Genomic DNA, 20,816 nt, shown 5'->3' on the forward strand with positions numbered 1-20,816 from the left:
AACCAGCCATCCTGGTGTACTGTCCACTGCGGGGTTTCCTGGGGTGTGGGCACTTCAGTGCCGAGACACCAGGAGAGGCCTGGGCGGTCGGGATGCTTGGTCAACTCTAGGATTCGAAAACTACAGAAAGTCACTACCTAAGCAGAATTCAGTGATTGGTTGACTTGCGTGGTCAAATCATGGGGAGGGGAGCTCTAAAACCCGGTTGAAAAGTCCCAGGAATGGATCATGCAGTTCAGGGACCGCCTCCGGCCTTGAGCTTCCAGGGATTTCCTTTCCAGGAACGTGAGGCATTTTTGAGAAACACGCGTGTGCAGAAGTCTCCTGGGTATTCTGATCTAATTGCTCTGAGCTTGGGCTTCGGCGTCAGGCTATTGAAAACCTCTGCTTTCCATGAATAACAGAATAGGCCCACGCTTCCCAAACATGTCTGTCCATTGCAGCCACCCGGAGAGTTGACTCAGGACCAAATCCTCTGCAGAAGGCCCACCAGATACCGCTCTGTGCTCCCGTGGTGCAGGCACGGCCGGCGGTGGGCACGGATGTGAGGATGCCCACACTCAGGGCTCAGGGACTGAAGTCCAACTGACCGGGCTGTGGCCCGCGCTTTGGGAGTCTCCACACACTGGCAGGCGATTCTGAAGTGCAGACAAATCTGGGACCCATCCCTAGATCCTCTCCCAGAATAGCCCTGGGACTCGCTCTGGGGAACAGTAAAGGTTTGTGGGTATTTTAGTCTTCAGATCCGTCCACGGGGGACCATTTGCAAACCCTGTGAGTCAGCCGAATTTCCGCTCTCGTGCTTCCGCCGGGATCCGGGCCTGGGAGGGAGGGGGGTGCATGCGATTAGGAGGTTTTGGAGGCAGCTGGGATGAGACCCTGACCGGACAGGGGCTGAGTCCTCGGCAGTCGATCCTCTCACTCTCCCGAAACTGTCACGGCCATCGATCAAGGCTCCCGACGGGTGTAGTGACTGTCCTGACGTGTGCCTGTCTCGGCTGACCTTTGACATTAGGTCATGCCCCATGTCGATTGCCCCCTAAAAGGGCGATAACACTTAACACTGCTTACTGTAGATGACCCACAAACATAAAGCATCTGACGAGTAATTAACGCAGAATCGAGCATTGGCATTTCCCTCCTTCTCGCCGCTTGGAATATCTGAGTCCCTGCGGGGACTGTTTCAATAACGGCCATTTCTGCCGTGGCCGACAAACGCCCTCCCTCTGGATGTTTGAGCACTGCTGTAGGACTCCCGGACGTGTGCTTACGGCGTTACCATGCCCGGACTTAACTTCCCAGAATTTGTTCACATGCAGCCACAGGATGTTTAAATCAGCGCTGAAGTTTTCAGAGAGAAGGACTGTGGGATTCCGCAGCTGCGCCACTAATATTGTGCTGACATCCAGCCAGGCCTGCGAGCGAACCTCATTTTCCAAATATCATGACTCGGCAGATTCCCGAAGACACGATTCATTGACATTCAAACAACGGGACTGAGTGATCTTCTGATAGGATGACACCGAGTTTCCATTTCGGTGATGTGTACCCAGAAAATGTAAATCCGAATTCACGGCAACCATGCCAAAAACGCTCATCCCCAAGCCTGCGCCTCCCGCTGGGCACGCGTGCATCACGTGGAGAGCAGGGCTGTGCTGGGTGGCCCTCCTGCGTGCGGAGGTCCTGAAATGGCAGCTTGTGGAGGAGTGGCAGCGACCAGACCACTGGAACTGAGATTGATTTTTGATTTGTCCTTTTTGAAGAGAGTGGATACTCCTTCAGTTATAATACGTGTGGTCAAGTGTCCGGGCCGTGAGCGCGAATGAGAAAAAGCTGGGTCCCGGATCCACTCAGGGCGCCTCCGATTTTGTGCCTTGATGGTTTTTAGAGTGCTCACCTTGGCGGTTCTCATTCACATGCATCATAAGACGCTGAAAATTAAAAAAAAAAATTAATTCAGCAATATGGGGAGAATAGCCAGAATCTCACAAGGCAAGAAGACAAAACAAAACAAAGCAAAACAAAACAAAAAACACAAGAGACCACATGCTCCGTGAGGGACACAGGCCGCCCTGGAAATGAGCACAATGCCTCAATGTGCCCCCTCCTTTCTCATGCGCTCCGCCCCACGGACAGCACGGAACGGGAAGCCTGGCGGCTGTACTTGACCCCGGTTCTTTGCCCAGCCGCCGGGCACCAATCCAGGGAGGAGACCTCACTGGCTGGGTCACCCCATCAGAGTCCCCCCCGGCTGTCCGGCCAGGGGTGGCGGTGGTGGTTGAGAGCCGTGCTGTCAGACAAGCGGGGGGCGGGGCGCGGGGAGCTCCCCGTGCGAGGCCACGCCTGCTGATGCCACGGCGCGTCCTGGGTGGGCAGAAGCAGGGCCGGAGGTGGTCCTGGTTCAGCCCCCTGCCCTTCCTTCCCCGACGTTCCGTGACACACCGCCGTGAACCTTCTCCGTTTTCCATCGACGTTGTTTTGCTTCCTGTTTGCCTGTTCATTGTAAGACTGATCGGGAAACCGCATCACCGCGCACGCAGAGGCTAGTGAGTTGCGATTATAAGGCAAACGCCCCAGTGGCAGCCACCCAGGTCAAGAAGCAGGTCCCGGTGGTCACCCCAAAAGCTCTCCCTCAAGCCCCGTGCAAACACAGCCCCTCCGCTCCCCCACTCGAAGGGTCACGGGGCTGATTTTTGTACCAGGCACGGCCTGGCCTTGCTTCACGGTTTCACCGTCCAGCAGTGGATCCCAGGTACTGTGGTGTCACGGTGTGTGTTTGGTCATCTTGCTCTGTTACTTCTCTGTTGGTCTGGAGACACAGTTCCAGCCCTTCCCCCTGCCCCCCACCCTCTGGACCTAGTTCGTCTGTTGGAGAGCCTGGGCTCTTTTCCCTGTGGAGGTTTCTCCTGCTCAGATTTCAGACTCACTGTGCAACTCAGCAGGTTGCCCTGCCCTGTTCTCTGCACACTGGCCACTGGGCCCCGAGCCCCTTGAGACTCGGGTCCAGTCCCTTCGACGGGACCACAGGTGCATCATGGCCTTTCACCAGGAGGCACATGCTGGCCAATTGCTGTCGCCAGGGAATCCCAGCCCCCAGGTCTCTTCCCTGAGTGTTAGAACTCGCTAGTATGCTGTTTGGTCCCTTTGTTTTCACTGGTCCTTTTACATTTGTTAGGCAGTGTTTGGGGGCCCAGGATGTGGTCTCTCATGGTGGGCGTTCGTTCTGTGCACACCTGAGGGTCCGTGCATTCTGGCGCTGCGGGAACAGGTACTCCGCCCTTCTCGGTACTGTGCAGCTGACAGGTGCCGCTGCTGGGTCCGCCCACTTCCTCTCCGGCTCTCTGCCCACCGCACAGGTCAGGGACCGAGGGGGATCGCAGAAGTCTCCAGCTGCAGCAGTGGGGTCTCTGTCTCTCCCTGTAGTTCGAGCCGTCCCTGCCTCCTGCATTTTCACTCTGTCCTCAGGCGCGTGCACACAAAGCGTTGGCCCTTGGTGACTCGATCTCTTTATCGCGATGTGATGCCTCTGTTATTGGTACAGAAGTCTGCTCTGTCCGAAACGGATGTCGCTGCCCCAGCTTTCCTCCAATTAGCGTTAGCGTGGTGTATCTCTCCCTGTCCACTTATATTTAATTTCTCTGTCTGTATATTTAAAATTCGGGTTTTCGTAGATAACACACAATCAGTGTTGGTTTTGATCTGCTGCTGTATTGTCTTTTAACCGGTGTATTGACATTTAATGTGATTACTGACATCGTTGGATTAATACATGCCATATTTGTCATGTTTTTCTACTTATTGTCTTGCTTTTATTTCTGTTTTCTGTCTTTTTCTGCCTCCTCCACTTTTGGTTGAGCATTCCATACACTTCAATACTCTTCCCTTAGCTTATCGATTATATTTCTTTTTGAACGTTGTTTAGCAGCTGTGCTGGGCTTTGCAATATGCATTTGTGAGCAATCCCTTGCACCCACAATGCACCATGTTCTCTGCCGTCCACTCCACGTAGACTCCGGAAACCGGCGGCATCGCCTGCTGGTCTCCCCCAGAGGCCAAGCAGACACCAACACACACCAGACGCGCTGCAAAATCACTGGTTCAGTGTCAAGGTCACGGCAGTGCCCGGCATGCAGCAGGGACTGAAAAGGTCGGCAGTCGGTTGTCACTGGGCTCATTCTCATCCAGGAGGGCGTGAGGAACCCGAGCGCCGCTGACCGTCACTCCACACGAAGATGGGGACCGAGCCCAGGCTAGCGCGTCACAGTGTGAAAGAGCAGGCAGACCACCGGAGAGGATGCCCAGATGGACAAGGGGCTGTCTGGAGACCCGCTCCCTGTGTCTGTCCCGGTGCAGACCTCAGCACTGATGGCCCCTGTCCTCACACACGTTCCCTCAAAGTCCCAGTCCCCCCACCTGCTGAGTCTCCGCCCAGAGCACCTGGGGGACCCGAGGGCTGGCCGCAGCGACCCTGTCACAGGCCAGACCGCTGTCACTGTCTCAGGTGGCACGGCCCCCCGTGCACCGGCCCTTCGCCCTCCTGTCTTAGAATGCACATGTTTAGGGCCTGACCTACAAGTTCAGAAATCAGACAACTACTTTTAAATGTAAACGTAAGAAAAAATCCAGTTTTCTCGTAGCCCTGGCCAGGTGGCTCGGTTGGTTGGAGCATTGTCCTGGACGCTGAAAAGCTGTGGGTTGGATCCCTGCTCAGGGCATGTGTGGGAGGCGACCAATCGATCTTTCTCCCTTTCTCTCCTTTCCTGTCTCTCTCTGTAAAATCAATAAAACTATATCCTCAGGTGAGATTTAAAAAAAAAGTTTTCTGAGGTTTCTGACCCCGGTGTTTATGGCCACCAGTGCAGTCACCAGGAGCACCCTGGGGCTACAGTGACTCTGGGGACGTGGGTCCTTCCAGCGGAACCATGTGAAGGCGCCGAGTGGCAACAGCGAGCTGCAGATGCAACGTGAGGTTTAACTCTGCACATGCCCAAGCTGGTTGTGCCCAGACACGCCAGCCCCCGTCCTGGCTCTCTGCCAGAGTCGCCATCACGGGCCCCACAAGGCCAAAGGCAGCCATGTGCAGAGAGGTGCAGCTCCTGGGCTCAGAGGTCAGCAGGGTCACCAGGGCCACCTCCGTGAGGGGGTGTGGGGTTCCATGGAGGAGAGGGCGCCACACGGGGCCTGCAGAAGACGGTCCTGGCACACATCCCTGGCTGCCCCTCAGGCTGTGTTTCAGAAACGGGAAGAAAATACATATGTTATGGCACCGAAAAACAAAATAGCATCGGCGTGTTGGGAATTTTCAGGGACCTGGGGAAGGCAGAACAATGCACAGCGGGACGCTGTCCTGGGCCCCAGGATCAAGCGGTGTGGGCGCTGAGGATGGGCAGGACCGGGCCGTGAGCGTGTGGGCCCCCACACAGCGGCACCTGTGCCAGCTGGGCCCTCCCGCCTGTGCTCTCCTGGGGACTCAGGAGGGTCTCTCTCTGGGTCGCTGCCTTTAGGTAGAAGAGTCTCAGACATTGCAGATCCCGGAGCCCCTTCCCGTCCTGTCCCTCTCGGGGGGCGATGACAGAGGCCAGAAGATGGGTGTCCCAGCTGCCAGTGGGAAACGAGAAAAGTCCTGATTTAAAACATTAGGGAGGAAAGTGCCGAACAGCCCAGTTAGGGGTTTTGCTCTCTGACCCCTGAGAGCACCGGGAAACCGTAGACGGCGTGTGAGTGCCCTTGCACCATCGGTCCCTGCTCATCTCTGCCTTTTCAAACCCTCCGAGCTTTGAATGAACTGCCCCTTCTGTTTGTACAGAGGTGCGGATTCCTGGCTCACCCCTGCATGCGCACCCCGTCTCCATAGGGAGTTCCATCCCAGGGAGCCCACATGTGACAGGCGAGGGTCCCTCTGGCTGTTGAACTGGGTGACTGGCGCCATTTCCCTGGACAGAGAGAGCTCGCCACCTGGTGGCTGCATCAGGAGCTGGTCACACTCAGCCAGGCCACGACCCTCAGGCAGCGGGCTGGGTTCAAGGTGCTGGAACACGGAGGGCCCTGTGCCTGCTGGGAGATGAGCAATCACAGCATGTCCCTGGTCGTGGAGTTGGGTTCCGGCGCCGTCCCAGGGCTGGGCCTGCACAGCTGGGTGTGCCGTGGCTCCCGCAGGCCCCATGAGCTCGAGAAGGGTGGGCACCCTTCATCCACAGCTTCCAGAGGGCACGGCCGCCCTCTGGAACACATGTCTCGTGCATGACAGGGACATGTGCTGGGTGGATGGGCAGGAACAGTGAGCACACAGAGTGGGACACACAGTGCCCGGTGCTCAGTGCCAGGGATGCAGCGTGGGGCCGGGCGCACAGGCCAGGCACGAGGCAGGAGCTGGGCACAGATGCCAGGCACAGGACGCTGGGCACACAGTGCTGCTTTGAGGAAGGAACTGGGAGCACCCTCAGCCCAGGGCACCCCTGTCTCTCTGCTCCCCGACCCTGAGCAGCCGGGCTGCAGATAGGGGCCTGGGTGTCACCACTGCTGCTGCTGCCGCCGCAGAGCCCAGAACACCCAGCGCAGCTCCCCTGTGGGTGTCTGAGAGCCTCACCTTCAGGCCCCGTGACGGACGGCGGAGGTGCTGAGCCCTTCACTGCAGCACAACCCTGCCATGCACGGCATGTCTGCACAGGGCCCCTGAACCCCACGCTGGGCCGGTTTCCCCGTAAGCATCTTGGAAGCGGTTTAGGAGACGTCCTGACCACCTGGAAGCGATCGTGTCGGTCGCACCAGGCCACCATGAAGCAACCAGGTCACTTCTCCGTGACCCGTGCCTGGCCCACTGTTCCTGTGAGTGAGCGTGAGCATCTCTTCACTGGTGACGGCCACCGTCAGTCACACGTGTGTCATCTCAGCGTTTCATACCCTCTGAGACCGCCGTGTGAGCCAGCAGTGTGCACTCTGGGTGTTGATGAGCACAGCGTAGTACCCAGGTGGGTTTTCTCTTCCCTGGGGTTTTCTTCATGACCTTTCCTTTTCCCTGCATTCTCTATTGTGAGAATCCAGTGTGCGGTACACACAACATGCTGGGTTAACTGGCTGTGTAATCAGTGAGGCTCGCAGTGCACAGAAAGCTACCCGTTGTTAAGCTAGATTTCAGCTGGGCAGGGCTCAGCCCCCAAACTCGGTGTTGCTCAAGGGTCCCCGGCACCTCACCTGATATTTTTTGTCCTTGGTATTTTGGGCATGGCTTCCTAGAATGCCGGGTCAGAGGACAAGGCATCTGTGACTTGACTAGTTATTGCCGATTCTCTCCATCGGGCGGCGGCGGCACTTTGGGTCTCCACCAGCGATGTTGGAACGTGACACGTATGATGGCCGTAAGCAGGGTAGGTCGGGGTGGGATCGGCGGGGGCTCCTAGGGCTTCACTGACGTTCTGCGCACTAGCTCTTCTCCTGTCTTAAAGCCAAGAAAGCCAGACACCAACTCCCCTCCGGCCTCTCTGCCTCCCCCTTCACCATCCCTCCTTCCACCCCTGTTAACTCCGCGGGACTTGAAGACAAGCAGTTTGAACCTTTAGCCATTAGGTGGCGCTACAAAACAATCTTTTAAAGCTCAGTGACTTTGACCTTCTTCCCCGAGGCGATTTCTCCTCTTCCTGAAGGAAAAGATATTTAGTCCAAATAAATATTGAAAATCACAGCTCCAGAAACTGGCAAAGGTGGTAGCATCTTCATAATTAATCAAAAAATTAATACTATACTGATTCAAAGGCAGGTGATGGTTTGCCCTTCAGGACACCCCAGGCACCCTGGCAGGGGAAAACCGGTGCTTGTAACCGCGAAAGCCAGGAGCACACGAGGGGCCCGTGCCCTTTGAGCAGCTCCCTTCCTGGCCGTGGCCCCTCCCTGCTCACCCCCCTCGGTGTCAGAATAGCAACAAGACTCTCCGCACTGGAGGGAAACCGGAGCGAAGCCGGAAGTGTAGAGAGTACACCCAGGTCCGGCGCCCTTACCCAGTGTCCGTTCCCAGTCCTGCGTCTGCCGCCCCCTGAGCTTGTACCATCAACCTTGGGGCGCGATTCTGCATAATTTTATGTATTCGATCACTTGTCCTGAGGAAGTTCTGCTGGGTTCACTGGGACGGGGGCAGGGCTTGGGGGAACGCTGGATTCATCCCTACTGGCTGCGAGGCTGCGGAGTCCAGCTGCCCACACCCCCGGTCCCTGACCAGCCCCTCCAGGACCAGGAGCAACTTTGCCTTGAGGCTCGGACAAGGCATATTGCAGGGGCAAGACATACTCACCTGTCCAGTGACAGTCCAAGGAGTGTCACCCCCGGAGATGCTGAGTGGCCGGCAGGGTGCTGAGAGGGTGAGGGTGAGAAATTGAATCTTATCTAAATCTTTTGTTGTAGCAGGCTCCCCTGACCCCCACCCCATGGATGAGGGGAGCTCCACCTCATTATTGCCAGGGAACCCCACTTGGCCTCTCTCAACACCCAGGGGAGCAGGGCTCCTCGTTTCTGCTGGGCCAGAGTGGCAGTTTCAGCTCCCCACCCTGCCTGCGGATACCACCTGGCGGAGGGAGGCAGGGTACTTGGTTACGGCTCCCCCTTGTGGCCTCTACTGGCACTGCAGGGGACCCGGCCTCCAGGCGCTGGTCAGGGATCAGCCCTGGCCTTCCACTTGGCTTTCTCCGACACCGCCCAAGTGTTGGGGCGCAGGGGGTCCTCTGGTTACAGCTTGGGACAGGGGGTAGTCCAGGCTCAGCAGTAGGCCGGTGCTATTGGGGCTCAGTGGCGTTTGGCTGAAGGAGGGCGGTTGTTGTCTAAACATTTCCTGTCTCACGAGGCTGCTGCCCTCCCGGTTCTCTGGGTCCAGAAAGCAGGTTGGGGATTTCGTTCGATTCTTCGTCTGTGTTTTGTCTGCGCCTTCCTGTTGGCGTCATCCGGTTCCCCACTTCTCCAGCGCTCAGTAGGGGGTACTTGGGGCAAAAAGAAAAGTCCAAGGAACTGACCACCATCTTGTTCCCCCAGACCCAAGGCCCCCACAGACCTGTCTTCCTCCCTCCACCTTTACAGTGCCCTTCTGCTAGTTTATATACAGTGCTGGGAATTTTTAGCTGCGCTTAGTGGGAGGAATAGGGAAAAAGCACATCTACTCCATCTTTCTGGAAGCAGACGCTTCTGTGTTGTATTTTCATTCAGTTCATTGTATTTTTTAAATTTTTTGATGCTTTTTGAGCCACGCACTGATTAGAAGTGTATTATTGGTTTCCAAGTGTTTAGAGATTTTCCTGTTACTTTTTTTCATTACAGATTCCCAGTTTGAATCCGCTGTGGCCATAGAAAAAACTTCTGTGTGATTTCCACTGTTTGACCTTGGTTGGAGTTTGGTGGGTGGCCCACGAGATGGGCTGCGTTGGTAAATGTACCGCGGATGCTTTAAGAAAGGTCTGTTCTGCTGGCACTGGGCGGAACGTTCTCCAAATGTTGATTCGATCCTGGATCCTGCTGGTTGATGCAGACATTCTGTCAGTTGTTGAGAGAGGAGCCTTGAGGTGTCCAGCCATGACTGCGTTCATTTCTCCTTTCGATTTGGTCGGGTTTTTTCTCCACCTGTTTTGGAGCTCTGTTGTTTGGTGCCTACCTATTTAGTATCATTACGCCTTCTTGATGGATTGAATCTTTTATCATTTTGTAATGTCCACCCCCATCCCTGGTAATTATCTTTACCCTAAAGTCTGCTCTATGTGATAATGGATTCACTTCAGTCTTGTTCTGATTAGTGTTTACAACTGATCTGTTTTCCCATCACTTTCGTTCAGTCTACAGCATTATATTTGAACTGAGGTTTTTTTGTGTTTTTTTTTTTTGTAGTTGGTATATAGTTAGGTCACTTTTTTAAAAAATGTATTGATCTCTCTTTTTAAATTTATATATTTAAACCATGTATATTTAATGTAATTACTGATATTTAGGGCTTACATCTACTGATTTATTTTTGTTCTTTCTTTATTCCCCTTGTTTATTTGTTTCTCTGTTTTTATCCTGCCTTCCTATGGGTGACTTGAACATTATTTAGAACTCCATTTTGATTTTTCTCTAATTTTTTAAAATTTAAAAAAAAATCCTCACCCAGGGATATACGTGAGAGAGAGAAAGAAAGAGAAACCCCGATGTGAGAGAGAAGCATTGACTGGTTGCCTCTCACAGGCTCCCTGACTGGGGATCGAACCCACAACTTAAGTATGTGCCCTGACCGGGAATCAAACCTGCAACCTTTCGATGTATAGAACAATGCTCCAACCAACTGAGCCACCTGCCAAAGGCATGATTTTTCTATACTTTTTGAGTGTATCTCATATAGATGCCTCTTTGGTTGCCAGATGTTACACCCCAGCGTAGATGTTCAATAACAAACAGGAGGAAATGTCAGCAGGTATATGCTTCCGATTCCTCATGACCATGAGTGACTTGGCCCTTTACTCCCACTGTTATCTTGATTGGCAGGATGGTCCCTGAGAAAGGCTGTATCCCCCGCTTGGCGAGAAGACTCAGGTTTTGTGTGGCGGTCAGCATCCTGAGCTGCATGCGCTTCTGAGGGAAGCAGCTCTCCTTCCCTGGCCACTGTCCACCTCACTGGGCTCTTTCTTCCATGTGTGGACCCAGAGTCCTCCCTCACCGTGTCATCTAGGCAGGGTGCTGGCCCCAGTGGAGGCCTCAGGTTTCCGTGTTCAAACTGCCAAGCCGACAGGAACCATGTGGTTTCCGTGGGAAATACCAGCATTGGCTTTCCTGCGGCTGGAAGGAAATTAGCATCGTGGTGTCGTAATGCCACCGCGAGTACCAGATCAATTCTGGTGTGCCACACTGCCTGCAGGCAGCAGGCAAACTCTGTCCAGATCAGACCGACGGCCCAGCACAGCCGGCCTGGTGCTTTGTAATCCGCACGGTGACAGAAGGAAGGAGCAAAGATTTGTGGAGCTCTGCTCTTCTCAGCGGAGAACAGGAAGGAACGGACGCAGTGTGTTTTGTTTGTTTGCGTGTTTGTTCAGACACATTCTGGACAAACCGCAAAGGAATCCAGTTTTTGTGAGCTCGGAAAATATTTTCTAGCTGTTGGTGCTGGTTTTCCTAAAACGTGTAAGAGACGGGGTGGAACAGGATGGCAGTTCAAAACTTCTCCATAGAGTGTACATTTTACAGAATGCTATGACTCATCCTGTCGACTTTGTTAAAAATCAAACTGGTTGTTTTTTTTTTTAAACGTGTGGGAGAAGGAGTCAGCATCTGTCACTAGAAAAAAAGCGTCAGAAAAATAGAATAGGAAGGATCGATGGAGCAGCACAGCCAGGCTGAACATTTAGAAACACCCAGGCATTACGTCTTTTTTATAAACCAGGGGCCGTGAGACGCAAGCCACCAGGCATTTCAAGAAAACCCAGCAGCGGCCAAGGCAGCCAGCAGGTCCTGCTGTAGGTGCTGCTTACGGTGTGCCGTTCCTTGCAGGATTATCAGAACTCGGGGGGAAGCCCTGAACACATAGGGGAAACACTTACACATAGGGGAAGGGCTTCCTAATAAATGAGTCAAGATATCGCGACATTCTGATCCTTTGCATTGGGGTTATCGGTCCCCTTGTAACCAAGGTCTGCAAATCCTAGTGGTTAGAACCCAGCAGCCACCCCTGGTGCTGGTGAACGTGTGGCTTGAGGGGACAGGGCAGGATCAGCCAACCCGCCTACTGTGCGGCCTCAGCCGAGACGGCTCTTTGGGGGCTGGGGCTCTTCGGGGGCTGAGACAGGGGCCTCTTTCCGGAGCACGTGGCTGCAGAGTGATGGCGGCTGTCAGTGACTTTGCTTAACCAGGGCCTGGCTGGGGAGCTTCGGCTCTTTCCTCACGCTTCCCCCAGCAGCGCCCCCTGCAGGTGAGTGGGAAGCACATTGAATAAGCCTTTCCGCACGGTGACCCGCTGCACTCGTCTAAATCTTCCGCGGTGGGATAAAACACCGGGCTCTCTTCCCAGAGGTCTTTGCTGCTTCTCTCCCGTCGGGCTGTGCCCGGAGAGATGGACACATCCCCAGCTGTGGTCTCATAAGCCCTGCTGGGAGAGGGGTTTTCATTGCATGTTGCTATGTTTCACACATCTCTGCCGCACAGCAAGAGTGCTCTTGGAGCGCAATGTCTGTGTGGTGTGTGCGTGTCCCTGGATACCTCAGTGTGCAAAACGCATTGGATACTGCATAGAAACGTTTGAAGTAGGTAAACAAGGATGAAGGGACACAGGAAAGGAAGAGTGAAGGATGGAATAATGTGCTACCATCTAAAGAAATTCCCAAGCCAGAAAACTGGCATTGTTTTTATCTGTCTATTTTTCCACCTCGCCCCCCCTCCTCCCTCCCCTTCTGTAACCATCACCTTGTTCTCTGTACTTATGAGTCTGTTTCTGTTTTGTTCACTTGTTTAACCTGTTCTTAGATTCCACGCATAAGTGTGCTTTCGATTCCACAGACAGCGATTGTCTTCCTCTGACTCATTTTAAATGGGCATTTTGTTTAGCGTCACCCACCCGAACGCCAAATCCTGGCCATTCCAGGTTCTGCTCTATCGTCCAATCTGTTTACACGTCTCCACTCTCCGGCCGGTGTCCCCAGCCTCGGTCTTCTCATTGAGCATCCAGCCTCTGGTCTCACATCCGGAACCAGCCTCAGGGAGCTGGATGAAACGGAGATCTCATGGTTTTCCTTTCCTGCTGAAACTCCCTCATCCGCTGCCCTTGGGCCTCCGGGTAAAGCTTCACCCTGTGGCTGTGGCCCCCAAGGCGGTCTGCAGTCTCGCGGTCCCGATGGTCCATCTCATCGCTGGCGTGGGCACTTCCTGCCCCAGGCATTCAGCCATACCTTCTCCGTGACTTTCCTGGGGCTCTTGTACAAACGGCCAAAATGGCGAGGCTTAAAACCACGTAGATTTATGACCTCAGTTCAGAAGGCCAGGACTCCATGACTGAGGTGTCCGCAGGGCTGGCTGCCGCTGGAAGCTCCGAGGGAGAGTCCACTCCAATGCCTGGAGGCTGCTGGCCATGCTTGACTCTCCTTGGCTTGCAGCTATGCCACTGCAGTCTCTGCCTCCACCCTCACATGCCTTCTGCCCTGGTGTGGGTCTGCTGGTCTCTTTGGCTCCCTCCCCAGATAAGGATGCCCGTCATGGGAGTTGGGGTCCACCCTGATACAGTGGGGCCTCGTCTTATATCACAACCAATGATACCCATAAAGCCTCTGTTTCCAAACAAGGTCACTTCTGAGCTGCTGGATGCATGTGCACTTTGGCAGATACTGTTCACACCGCTGCGCTTTCTTTTCACCTAAGAGATTATGTTCACTCCGCCTTCAGGTTATTTCCATTAGTGATTCGCTCCCTTATTCCTTTTGGCCTTCAGCTTTTTTTTTTTTTTTCACTTCTATTCATCCTCCAGATTCTACTTGTTTTAGAGTGGATTTTCCTGCTCTGATCATTCATTGTACGGTCAGCTTCGCTGGGCCACAAAGTGCCCAGATAGATGGTCAAACAGCGTCCTGTGGAAGTGTCTCTGGATGAGGTTCATACTTGCACTGGTAGACCAAGTAAAGCAGAGGGCCCTCCCTAAGGGAGGTGGGCCTCACCTCATCAGTTGAAGGCCTGAGTAGCGCAAACAGGCTGGCCTTCTCTCTAGTGAGAGGGAGCTCCTCCTGCAGGACCACCTGGGGCTGGCACATCAGTCTGTTCCCTGTCTTCAGACTTGAGCTGAAGCGTCAGGTCTTGGAACCACACCGTTGGATCTCCTGGGTCTCCAGCTTGCCTACTGCAGATGTCGGGACTTACAGCCTTCATAATTGTGTGAGTCAACTCCTTGTAATAGATGGACATATAGACATAGACATAGATTATATGGAGATATAGATATATAGATTATAGCTATAGGCATATCTTTTATTGGTCCCATTTCTCTGGAGAGACCTGACTAATCCACCTGAGAAAAGTCTTTCTAGCCCTGGCTGGTGTAGCTCAGTGGATTGAGCACGGGCTTGTGAACCAAAGTGTTGCAGGTTCGATTCCCAGTCAGGGCACATTCCTGGGTTGCAGGCCATAACCCTCAGCAACTGCACATTGATGTTTCTCTCTCTCTCTCTCTTCCTCCCTTCCCTCTCCAAAAATAAATAAATAAATAAAATCTTTAAAACAAAGTCTTTCTTACTCCCCAGAATTGCCTGGGTGTCCTTTCTGAGGACAGATCTGTCCTGAGAGAAGCTCGCATCCTACGCTGTCACTCTGACCGCGGTCACCCTCCAGACTGTGAGTTCCTGCCTGTGGTGACTTTCTCAGTCACTGTCGTATCTGCAGTTCTCAGTGCCACCTGTACGCACTTAATAAAGGTTTCTTTTTAATATGACGGGCTGGGCATGTGGAACAGTTCTCCCAGCCCACCCTTCTAAAAGTTAACAAGTGTAAAAAGCACTTTATACAAGTGTACGAAAGCAGGAATGTTTGCTAGTTCTGTTGGTAATAATAAAATAGGTAATTTTTGGATTGGTACTTTTGCTGAAGAAAAACTATAAGAAAAATATATATTTTTTATTTTGCACTGTAAGAAAAATTTTATATATTTTTTATCTTGCATCATAAGAAAAATTTTATATATTTATATCTATGCTTCTCGAGGCTTCTGCCTCTGGGAGGATAGTGTGCACACACTTTTCCAGCCCTTCCCACTGAGTACAACTTCAAACCCCGGACTTTCCATGTTGGGCAAACATAAGGAGGCCCGGAAAAGCGGAGAGAAAGAGCATGTATTTGGAACCTCAGGCTCAAGAGAACAACGTGATTGCGAATCCTCCAAGACTTTTTTAAGCCTCGTCTATCCAAGGTCTGGAGCTAAAAGAAAAAGGTGGCAACCCCAAAACACCAAAAGGTGAACAGAGAAAAAATACAACAAATAGCCAAGGGTTTGGGAAAGAACCCGCCTAGCAAGGCAGAGAAGTCTGAGATAGCCATCACTCAACTCCAGGCGAAGGCTAAGGAGGAAGCTGCAGGCTGCCCAGGTCCACACCGGTAAAGGCGGGGGTGCGGAGTCTAGACTTCCCCAGGCTGCGCGAGGTGCGCAAGTTTGGGACTTGCCCCTGCCCCCGGGGGTGTCCATGGAGGCTTCCTGGGGGAGGGGGGCACAGGGAGGAGGCACACACCCCTGCTACCCTATGGGGTTTCCGTGGAGGCCAGTCAGGGAGCCGGAAATCCTGTCTCAGGGGTGAGGAGCCTCTGCCTCCGGGAGTGTTCGCCGAGGCCAAGTACAGGGCTGGGACTGCCCCGCCCACCGGCTGCGGCAGGGCCAATCCCCGCCCTTCCTCTGCCGACGCTGTCCATCAATCAAAGCCTTCTAAAACTGACATGCGAATGAGACCTAGCCTCTCATCGTACCCACAATGTTTAGTTTTCAATAAAAAAAAAAAAAACAGTTATACCAAGAATCAGAAAAATAGAAACTTGAGTGGCAAGTGACAACCAATACATGCTAACGCTTACAAAACAGATGTTAAGATTACCTGACAAAGATCTTAAGGCAGGTGTCATACTAATGCTTCAACGAACACTTCCAACATGACTGAAACAAAACAAAACAAAATAAAATAAGTAAAATAAAATAATAAATAAAATAAAAAATAAAGTATAGAATTAGGATGTGTCAGCAAATAGAAGCTATGACAGAGAACCAAACGATATTTAGCAAACAAAAATGCGATACCCAGGTGAGAAAGACACGACTCAGGAGGCAGACCCAACACCAGACCAGAGCGAGCAGAAGCAAGAGCTGGCAAATTTGAAGACTGGCCTGAGCCTGGCTCGTCTCTGGCACAAACTGTATCAAGTCAGTTCTGCCACACGTTTCCCCACACCTTACCCTGGGCGTCCCTGTGAGTGACCTCCCATCCGCTGCCCCCACCCCGCTCCTGGCTGTGGACTGTGACCGCCTTGTCTCATTGAGTCCATGGTGGTCAGCCCTATACCGACCACAGGTGTCCCGATAAAGCCTGCCTTACCGTTTTGTCACGTGTCACGACTGGTTTTCTGTGACAACTGAAACTGGGACCTAGGTCAGACCCCGGACCGGTGCGGGCTTTCACTCTCTGCACCTGTCTGCCCCTCGCTGAGGGGTGTCCCCTGAATGTAGGAGCAGGGTGGGTGCCCGCTGTCATAGAGCCACGGCGACGGCCAAAGGGATCCCAACAGGATGGAGCAGCAACGGTCCAGCCTCATGGATGCCACCTGGGCCGGCCAGGTGAGCACGCAGCCCCCCAGGCTCCTTGGTTCAGTACCCTCCTGCCTGGTCCAGCACTGCGCCCTTGGAAGGAAAAACCTAACCTCTTGCTACATCCGCCCCTCCCCCTCCCCCACCCCAGCTGTGCAGAGAGGACGCTCAGCAGGCGGAGGGCTGAAGACAGGATCACACTCAGAGCTCTGTCTGCAGAGTGGGGACCTCTCCCCGGCACCTCCGCCCCTGGAGAGGAAACATGCTTTGAGGCTGGTCCTCAGGGGCGTCTCCAGGGGCTTGGAGCTGGCTTGTCCAGGCCGGAACAGTGCACGGTGGGGCTGAGCGAGCCGGAGAATTAAGCTTTATTAGAGAAATCTTAGAGAAATGTCCCGAAGCAGATGAGTCATCCAAACACCCCCACTCACAGCTACTCTAACTTAGCTTCGCCCCCAAACATCACAACACAGAAACCGTTATCCCTGCCAATGTCCATGGTTTTCTTTTAATTGCTTTTCTAATAATCTGTTAAGTGCTTGCTGTGTGCCAGGAATGGGGCTGAGTCCCTGACGTAGCGAGTCCCGGACGAGCCGGGAAAGGCGCTGGTGTTGCCCTCCGCTGCCGGCCTCCTAGCCCTGGCCGGAGGGAGCGCAGGTAGACCCGGCTCAGCCCGCAGCTTCCGCCGCCTTCCTCCGGCCCCCTCACCACTCCTGCCCCCGCGTCCCGGCTCCTGTCATCTCCTGCTCAGACCGCCTTCCTCCTGGAGCTCACCCGAGCTCTGCCTGCACGGGGGGGGGGGGGGGGGGGGGGGGGGGGGGGGGGGGGGCGGCACCTCAAGCCCCCCCCCCCCAGCCCCATGAAACCTTCTTGGAGTCCAGCCAGAGGCGTGTCTGCCTTCTTCTGAGTGCAGCCGCCACAGCCTGGACTGGCCGTTTGGGCTCGGCCTCCCCGGCCGGTTGCGACCAAGTTCAACGGCCACGCTCACTGGGAGCTTGTTTCCCAGTCCCCGGGAGGTGCAGCGCGGCGCTGGGCGGGCAGACACTCGGCAACACAACACGGAGGCGCGGCGGGAGCAAGGCGCTGGGACTCGGGCCTTGGACGCTCACCAGCGGGCTCCCTGCAGAGGGCCGAGGCCTCATATGCAGCAGCCATGTGCCGTGGGAAGCGTTTCCTGGGGGAGGGCTTAGTAAAAGCCAGAAGACGCCTTTGATATCCACAATTGTGTCAATATTAAAAGTAAAAAAAATACATAATAGCGTCTGCAGGGTGTGAATGCTTTTCTATTCACGTTTTGTCTTTTCATCAAGCCATCTGCTTGCATGATCGCCGCAGACGCCCACGAGCAACCCTCGCGGCGAACCACACTGCTGGCTAGTCTGCCCTGCTTCTCGGGAAAGATCAAGCGGAAGGAGGCCTGCCGCCCTTGCCCGGTTCCTGGACGCCTTTGAGGCTGTTCTGTGATGTACCGGGAGATGCTCCGCCGTCACGCGGCTGGCTGGGACCCTCAGCGCTGCCGCCCTCTCCTCGGTCCGCACCCCTGGCCTCGCCGAGGCCTCTGGGTCCTGCGTCCACCTGCCCCGCGGGCGTTCCTGCCTCACTGGGTTACGGCGACAAATCTGTGAGCCCCGGAAATTCCCCGGGAAGTTGCCATAGAAACGGCCGCTGTGGGTGTGCAGGAGGCTGCGGGTGGCTCTCACGGGACCTGTGCGGTCCCCGAGGGCGGAGGACAAAGCCACCCTGCTCCTGTTCCATGTGTGTGTCCGGGCTCGCGGAGCCCTGTCACTGATGCTCAGAGCTCGTGGAGCCGAGGCCCGCAGGGCCACCAGATGTCCCGGGTGTCGGGGATGACTCACAGCCACAGACGGAGGGAGCGCCACCAGCCCACAGCCCCTCCAGCAGGTTGGCGTGTGGGTGGCAGGAGCCTGCCCCCTGCCTGGCTTTTGGCTGGTAACCCCGACCTCCCGCCTCCCCACAAAGACTGCCAGTCTTTGCCTCTCCGAGCGGTCGGCCGCAGCAACCTCAGACTCAGTGGAGACTCACTGCAGCTCAGGGCAGGTCAGCAGCCTCCGCCCCGCCGCCCAGACCTGCTCCGTGAGGGGGACAGAGGAGCCTCCCACGTGCAGACCCCCAGATGAGCTCCCACCTCCTTGCTGCAAGCCCTCCGCCGTCCTCTCTGCAGAGGCTGCACCATGCGTGACCCACACGGTGACCCGAGGTGCTGTCTGCCACCCCGCCCGGAGATCCCCCAGCCTGCTGCAGCCAGGAGCCCTGCGGAGCGAGGGGCACGCAGGCGCCCCCTGGACGTGCAGTTCCAGGGCAGGTTGAGGACCCGCGGCCTCAGGGCCCACCCGTGAGAACCTCGCCGCAGAGGGGCCCCGGGGTGGGCGGGGCCAGCGGCTGCCTGCCCGCCTCCCCCGGCACTCGGGGCCAGGGATCCCACGTGTTGACAAAGGACCGGATTTTCACAGGGCTGCCAGTGACACGTTCTCTTTTCGCACAGTTCTTAAAATAAATCTTGCTGAAGGGAGGGTTTCACAGTGGAGAAGTGACAGATATATCCTGTTCTACATAAGATGACTAATAGCCCACAAATGTTCCCAAGAAGCATCAGCTGGGGGGAGTCAGAGACAGAAGAGGCCCCGGAGACGCGGGGCCTGGCGGCCAGGGTGAGGAACGGGAGGCCGGGCACGTGCGGAGTCTGAAGTTCCGCTTACCCGCCTGCGTACCAAGCACCCAGGGCGGGGGAGAGTTTGTGCCGGGGAGGGGCGGGCTCCGAGTGTAAGGACGGGCTTGTCCCCTGTTCCATGGGGGCACCCTAGGGGGTCACGACACAAGTGAGTATAGTGCTGGGCAGAATGGGAAGAAATAACCAAAAGACCGCCAGAATTCTGGAGGGCTGCGTCCCCTACTCTAATGGGGGGAAGACAGGGCCAGGAGGCAAGTTCTGGAAAGGGGTCACTGCAGCTGATAGTTTCTGAGATGGAACAAATCAGTAGTATATTCAGGAGAATCTAGGTGGTGTTTTTTTTTTTTTTAAGGCAAATAGAAATCAAGTTTTAAAAGGAAGAAAGCCTGCCTGTCTGAACATTACTTAAAAGATTGAAAATTGAGAGAGAAATTTGAAAAAGAATAAATATGTCATGCAAGATTGCAAATCCATGTCTTTGGGAAATAACTAATGAATTAATGTATTTTTTTAAAAGATTTTATTTATTTTTAGAGAGGGTAGAAGGGAAGAAGACAGGGAGACAAACATCAATGTGTAGTTGCCTCTCGTGCGCCCCCTACTGGGGACCTGGCCTGTAACCCAGGCACATGGCCTGACTGGGAATCGAACCTGTGACCCTTTGATTTGCGGACTGGCACTCAGTCCACTGAGCCACACCAGCCAGGGCAAATTAATGTATTTCTTTATAAAAGAAAAGAGTCAGACTGGACCTGGGTTCAGCAACCTCAGTGTTTGAGTTCTGGCTAAGAAAGGATTCAGAGCCAAGGCTCTAACTGTAAGAGATTGTTTACTTAGGAAGTCACAGAGTCAGAAAAAGTGAGTGGCAGAAGGGATGGGCTCAGGAAACAAGTTATAGATCCCCCCAAAAGGGGGGGAGGGTCCTAGAGCTTAGGAGAGGAGATGGTAATGGCGATGTTAGTGTGTTAACTAAGAGACAGTTATAAATATGTCCAAAGACCTAAGGGAAACTACGTTTAAGAATAGAGGGAATCCCTGGCTGGTTCTCAGCTGTTTGGAGCGTCATCCTGCACACCAAAAAGTTGTGGGTTTGATTCCTGATCAGGGCACATGCCTGGGTATCGGGTTCAGTCCTGGGAGGGGCGCATGTGAGAGGCAACCGATTGTTCTTTCTCCCTCCCATTAATGTTCTCTCTTTGTGTTTCTCTCTCTGTCTAAAATCAATAAACATATCCTCAGGTGAGGCTATAAAAAGAATAGAGGGAAAAGTATGATGGCTTATCAAATAGATAATATAAATAAAAGACACAGAAATTATGTAAAAAAGAACCAGATGGTGATTTCAGAGTTGGAAAGCATAGCATCTTTGAACTGGCAGAAGAAACAATAAGACACTTGAGATTATACAAAGATAATTTGTGGATAAATTGAACACAGCCCTAGAGAAGAATCGAAAGGGGGCATAAAAGTAGTGGAAGGAACAGTAGCCCCCAACATCCCAAATTCGCCTTAGAAGAAAAGTTTAACAAACTCTAAGATGAACTCCAAAGGTTCACACCTAGACCAACCACCATCACACCTTCTGAAAGGGAATGTCTTGACAACTGTGAGGGAGAAATGATTCATCACGCACAGGAAAAGCACAATTAGATGAACAGCCCATTCTGAGGAGAATTCTCATCAGAAACGACGGAGTCTAGAAAGCAGTGGAATGACGTATTCAAAGCACCGAAAGAAGCAGAAGCCGACGTGAATGTGAAGTAAAGACATTCCAGATGAACAGTGACAGGAGATGTGCGTGGAAGATCTGTCTCAGAAGAAACACACACACACGTACACACGCGTGTGTACACACAATCCTTCAGGCTGAAGAGA

This window comes from Phyllostomus discolor, chromosome 12 (assembly GCF_004126475.2).
Source record: "Phyllostomus discolor isolate MPI-MPIP mPhyDis1 chromosome 12, mPhyDis1.pri.v3, whole genome shotgun sequence".
Classification (NCBI taxonomy): Eukaryota; Metazoa; Chordata; class Mammalia; order Chiroptera; family Phyllostomidae; genus Phyllostomus; species Phyllostomus discolor.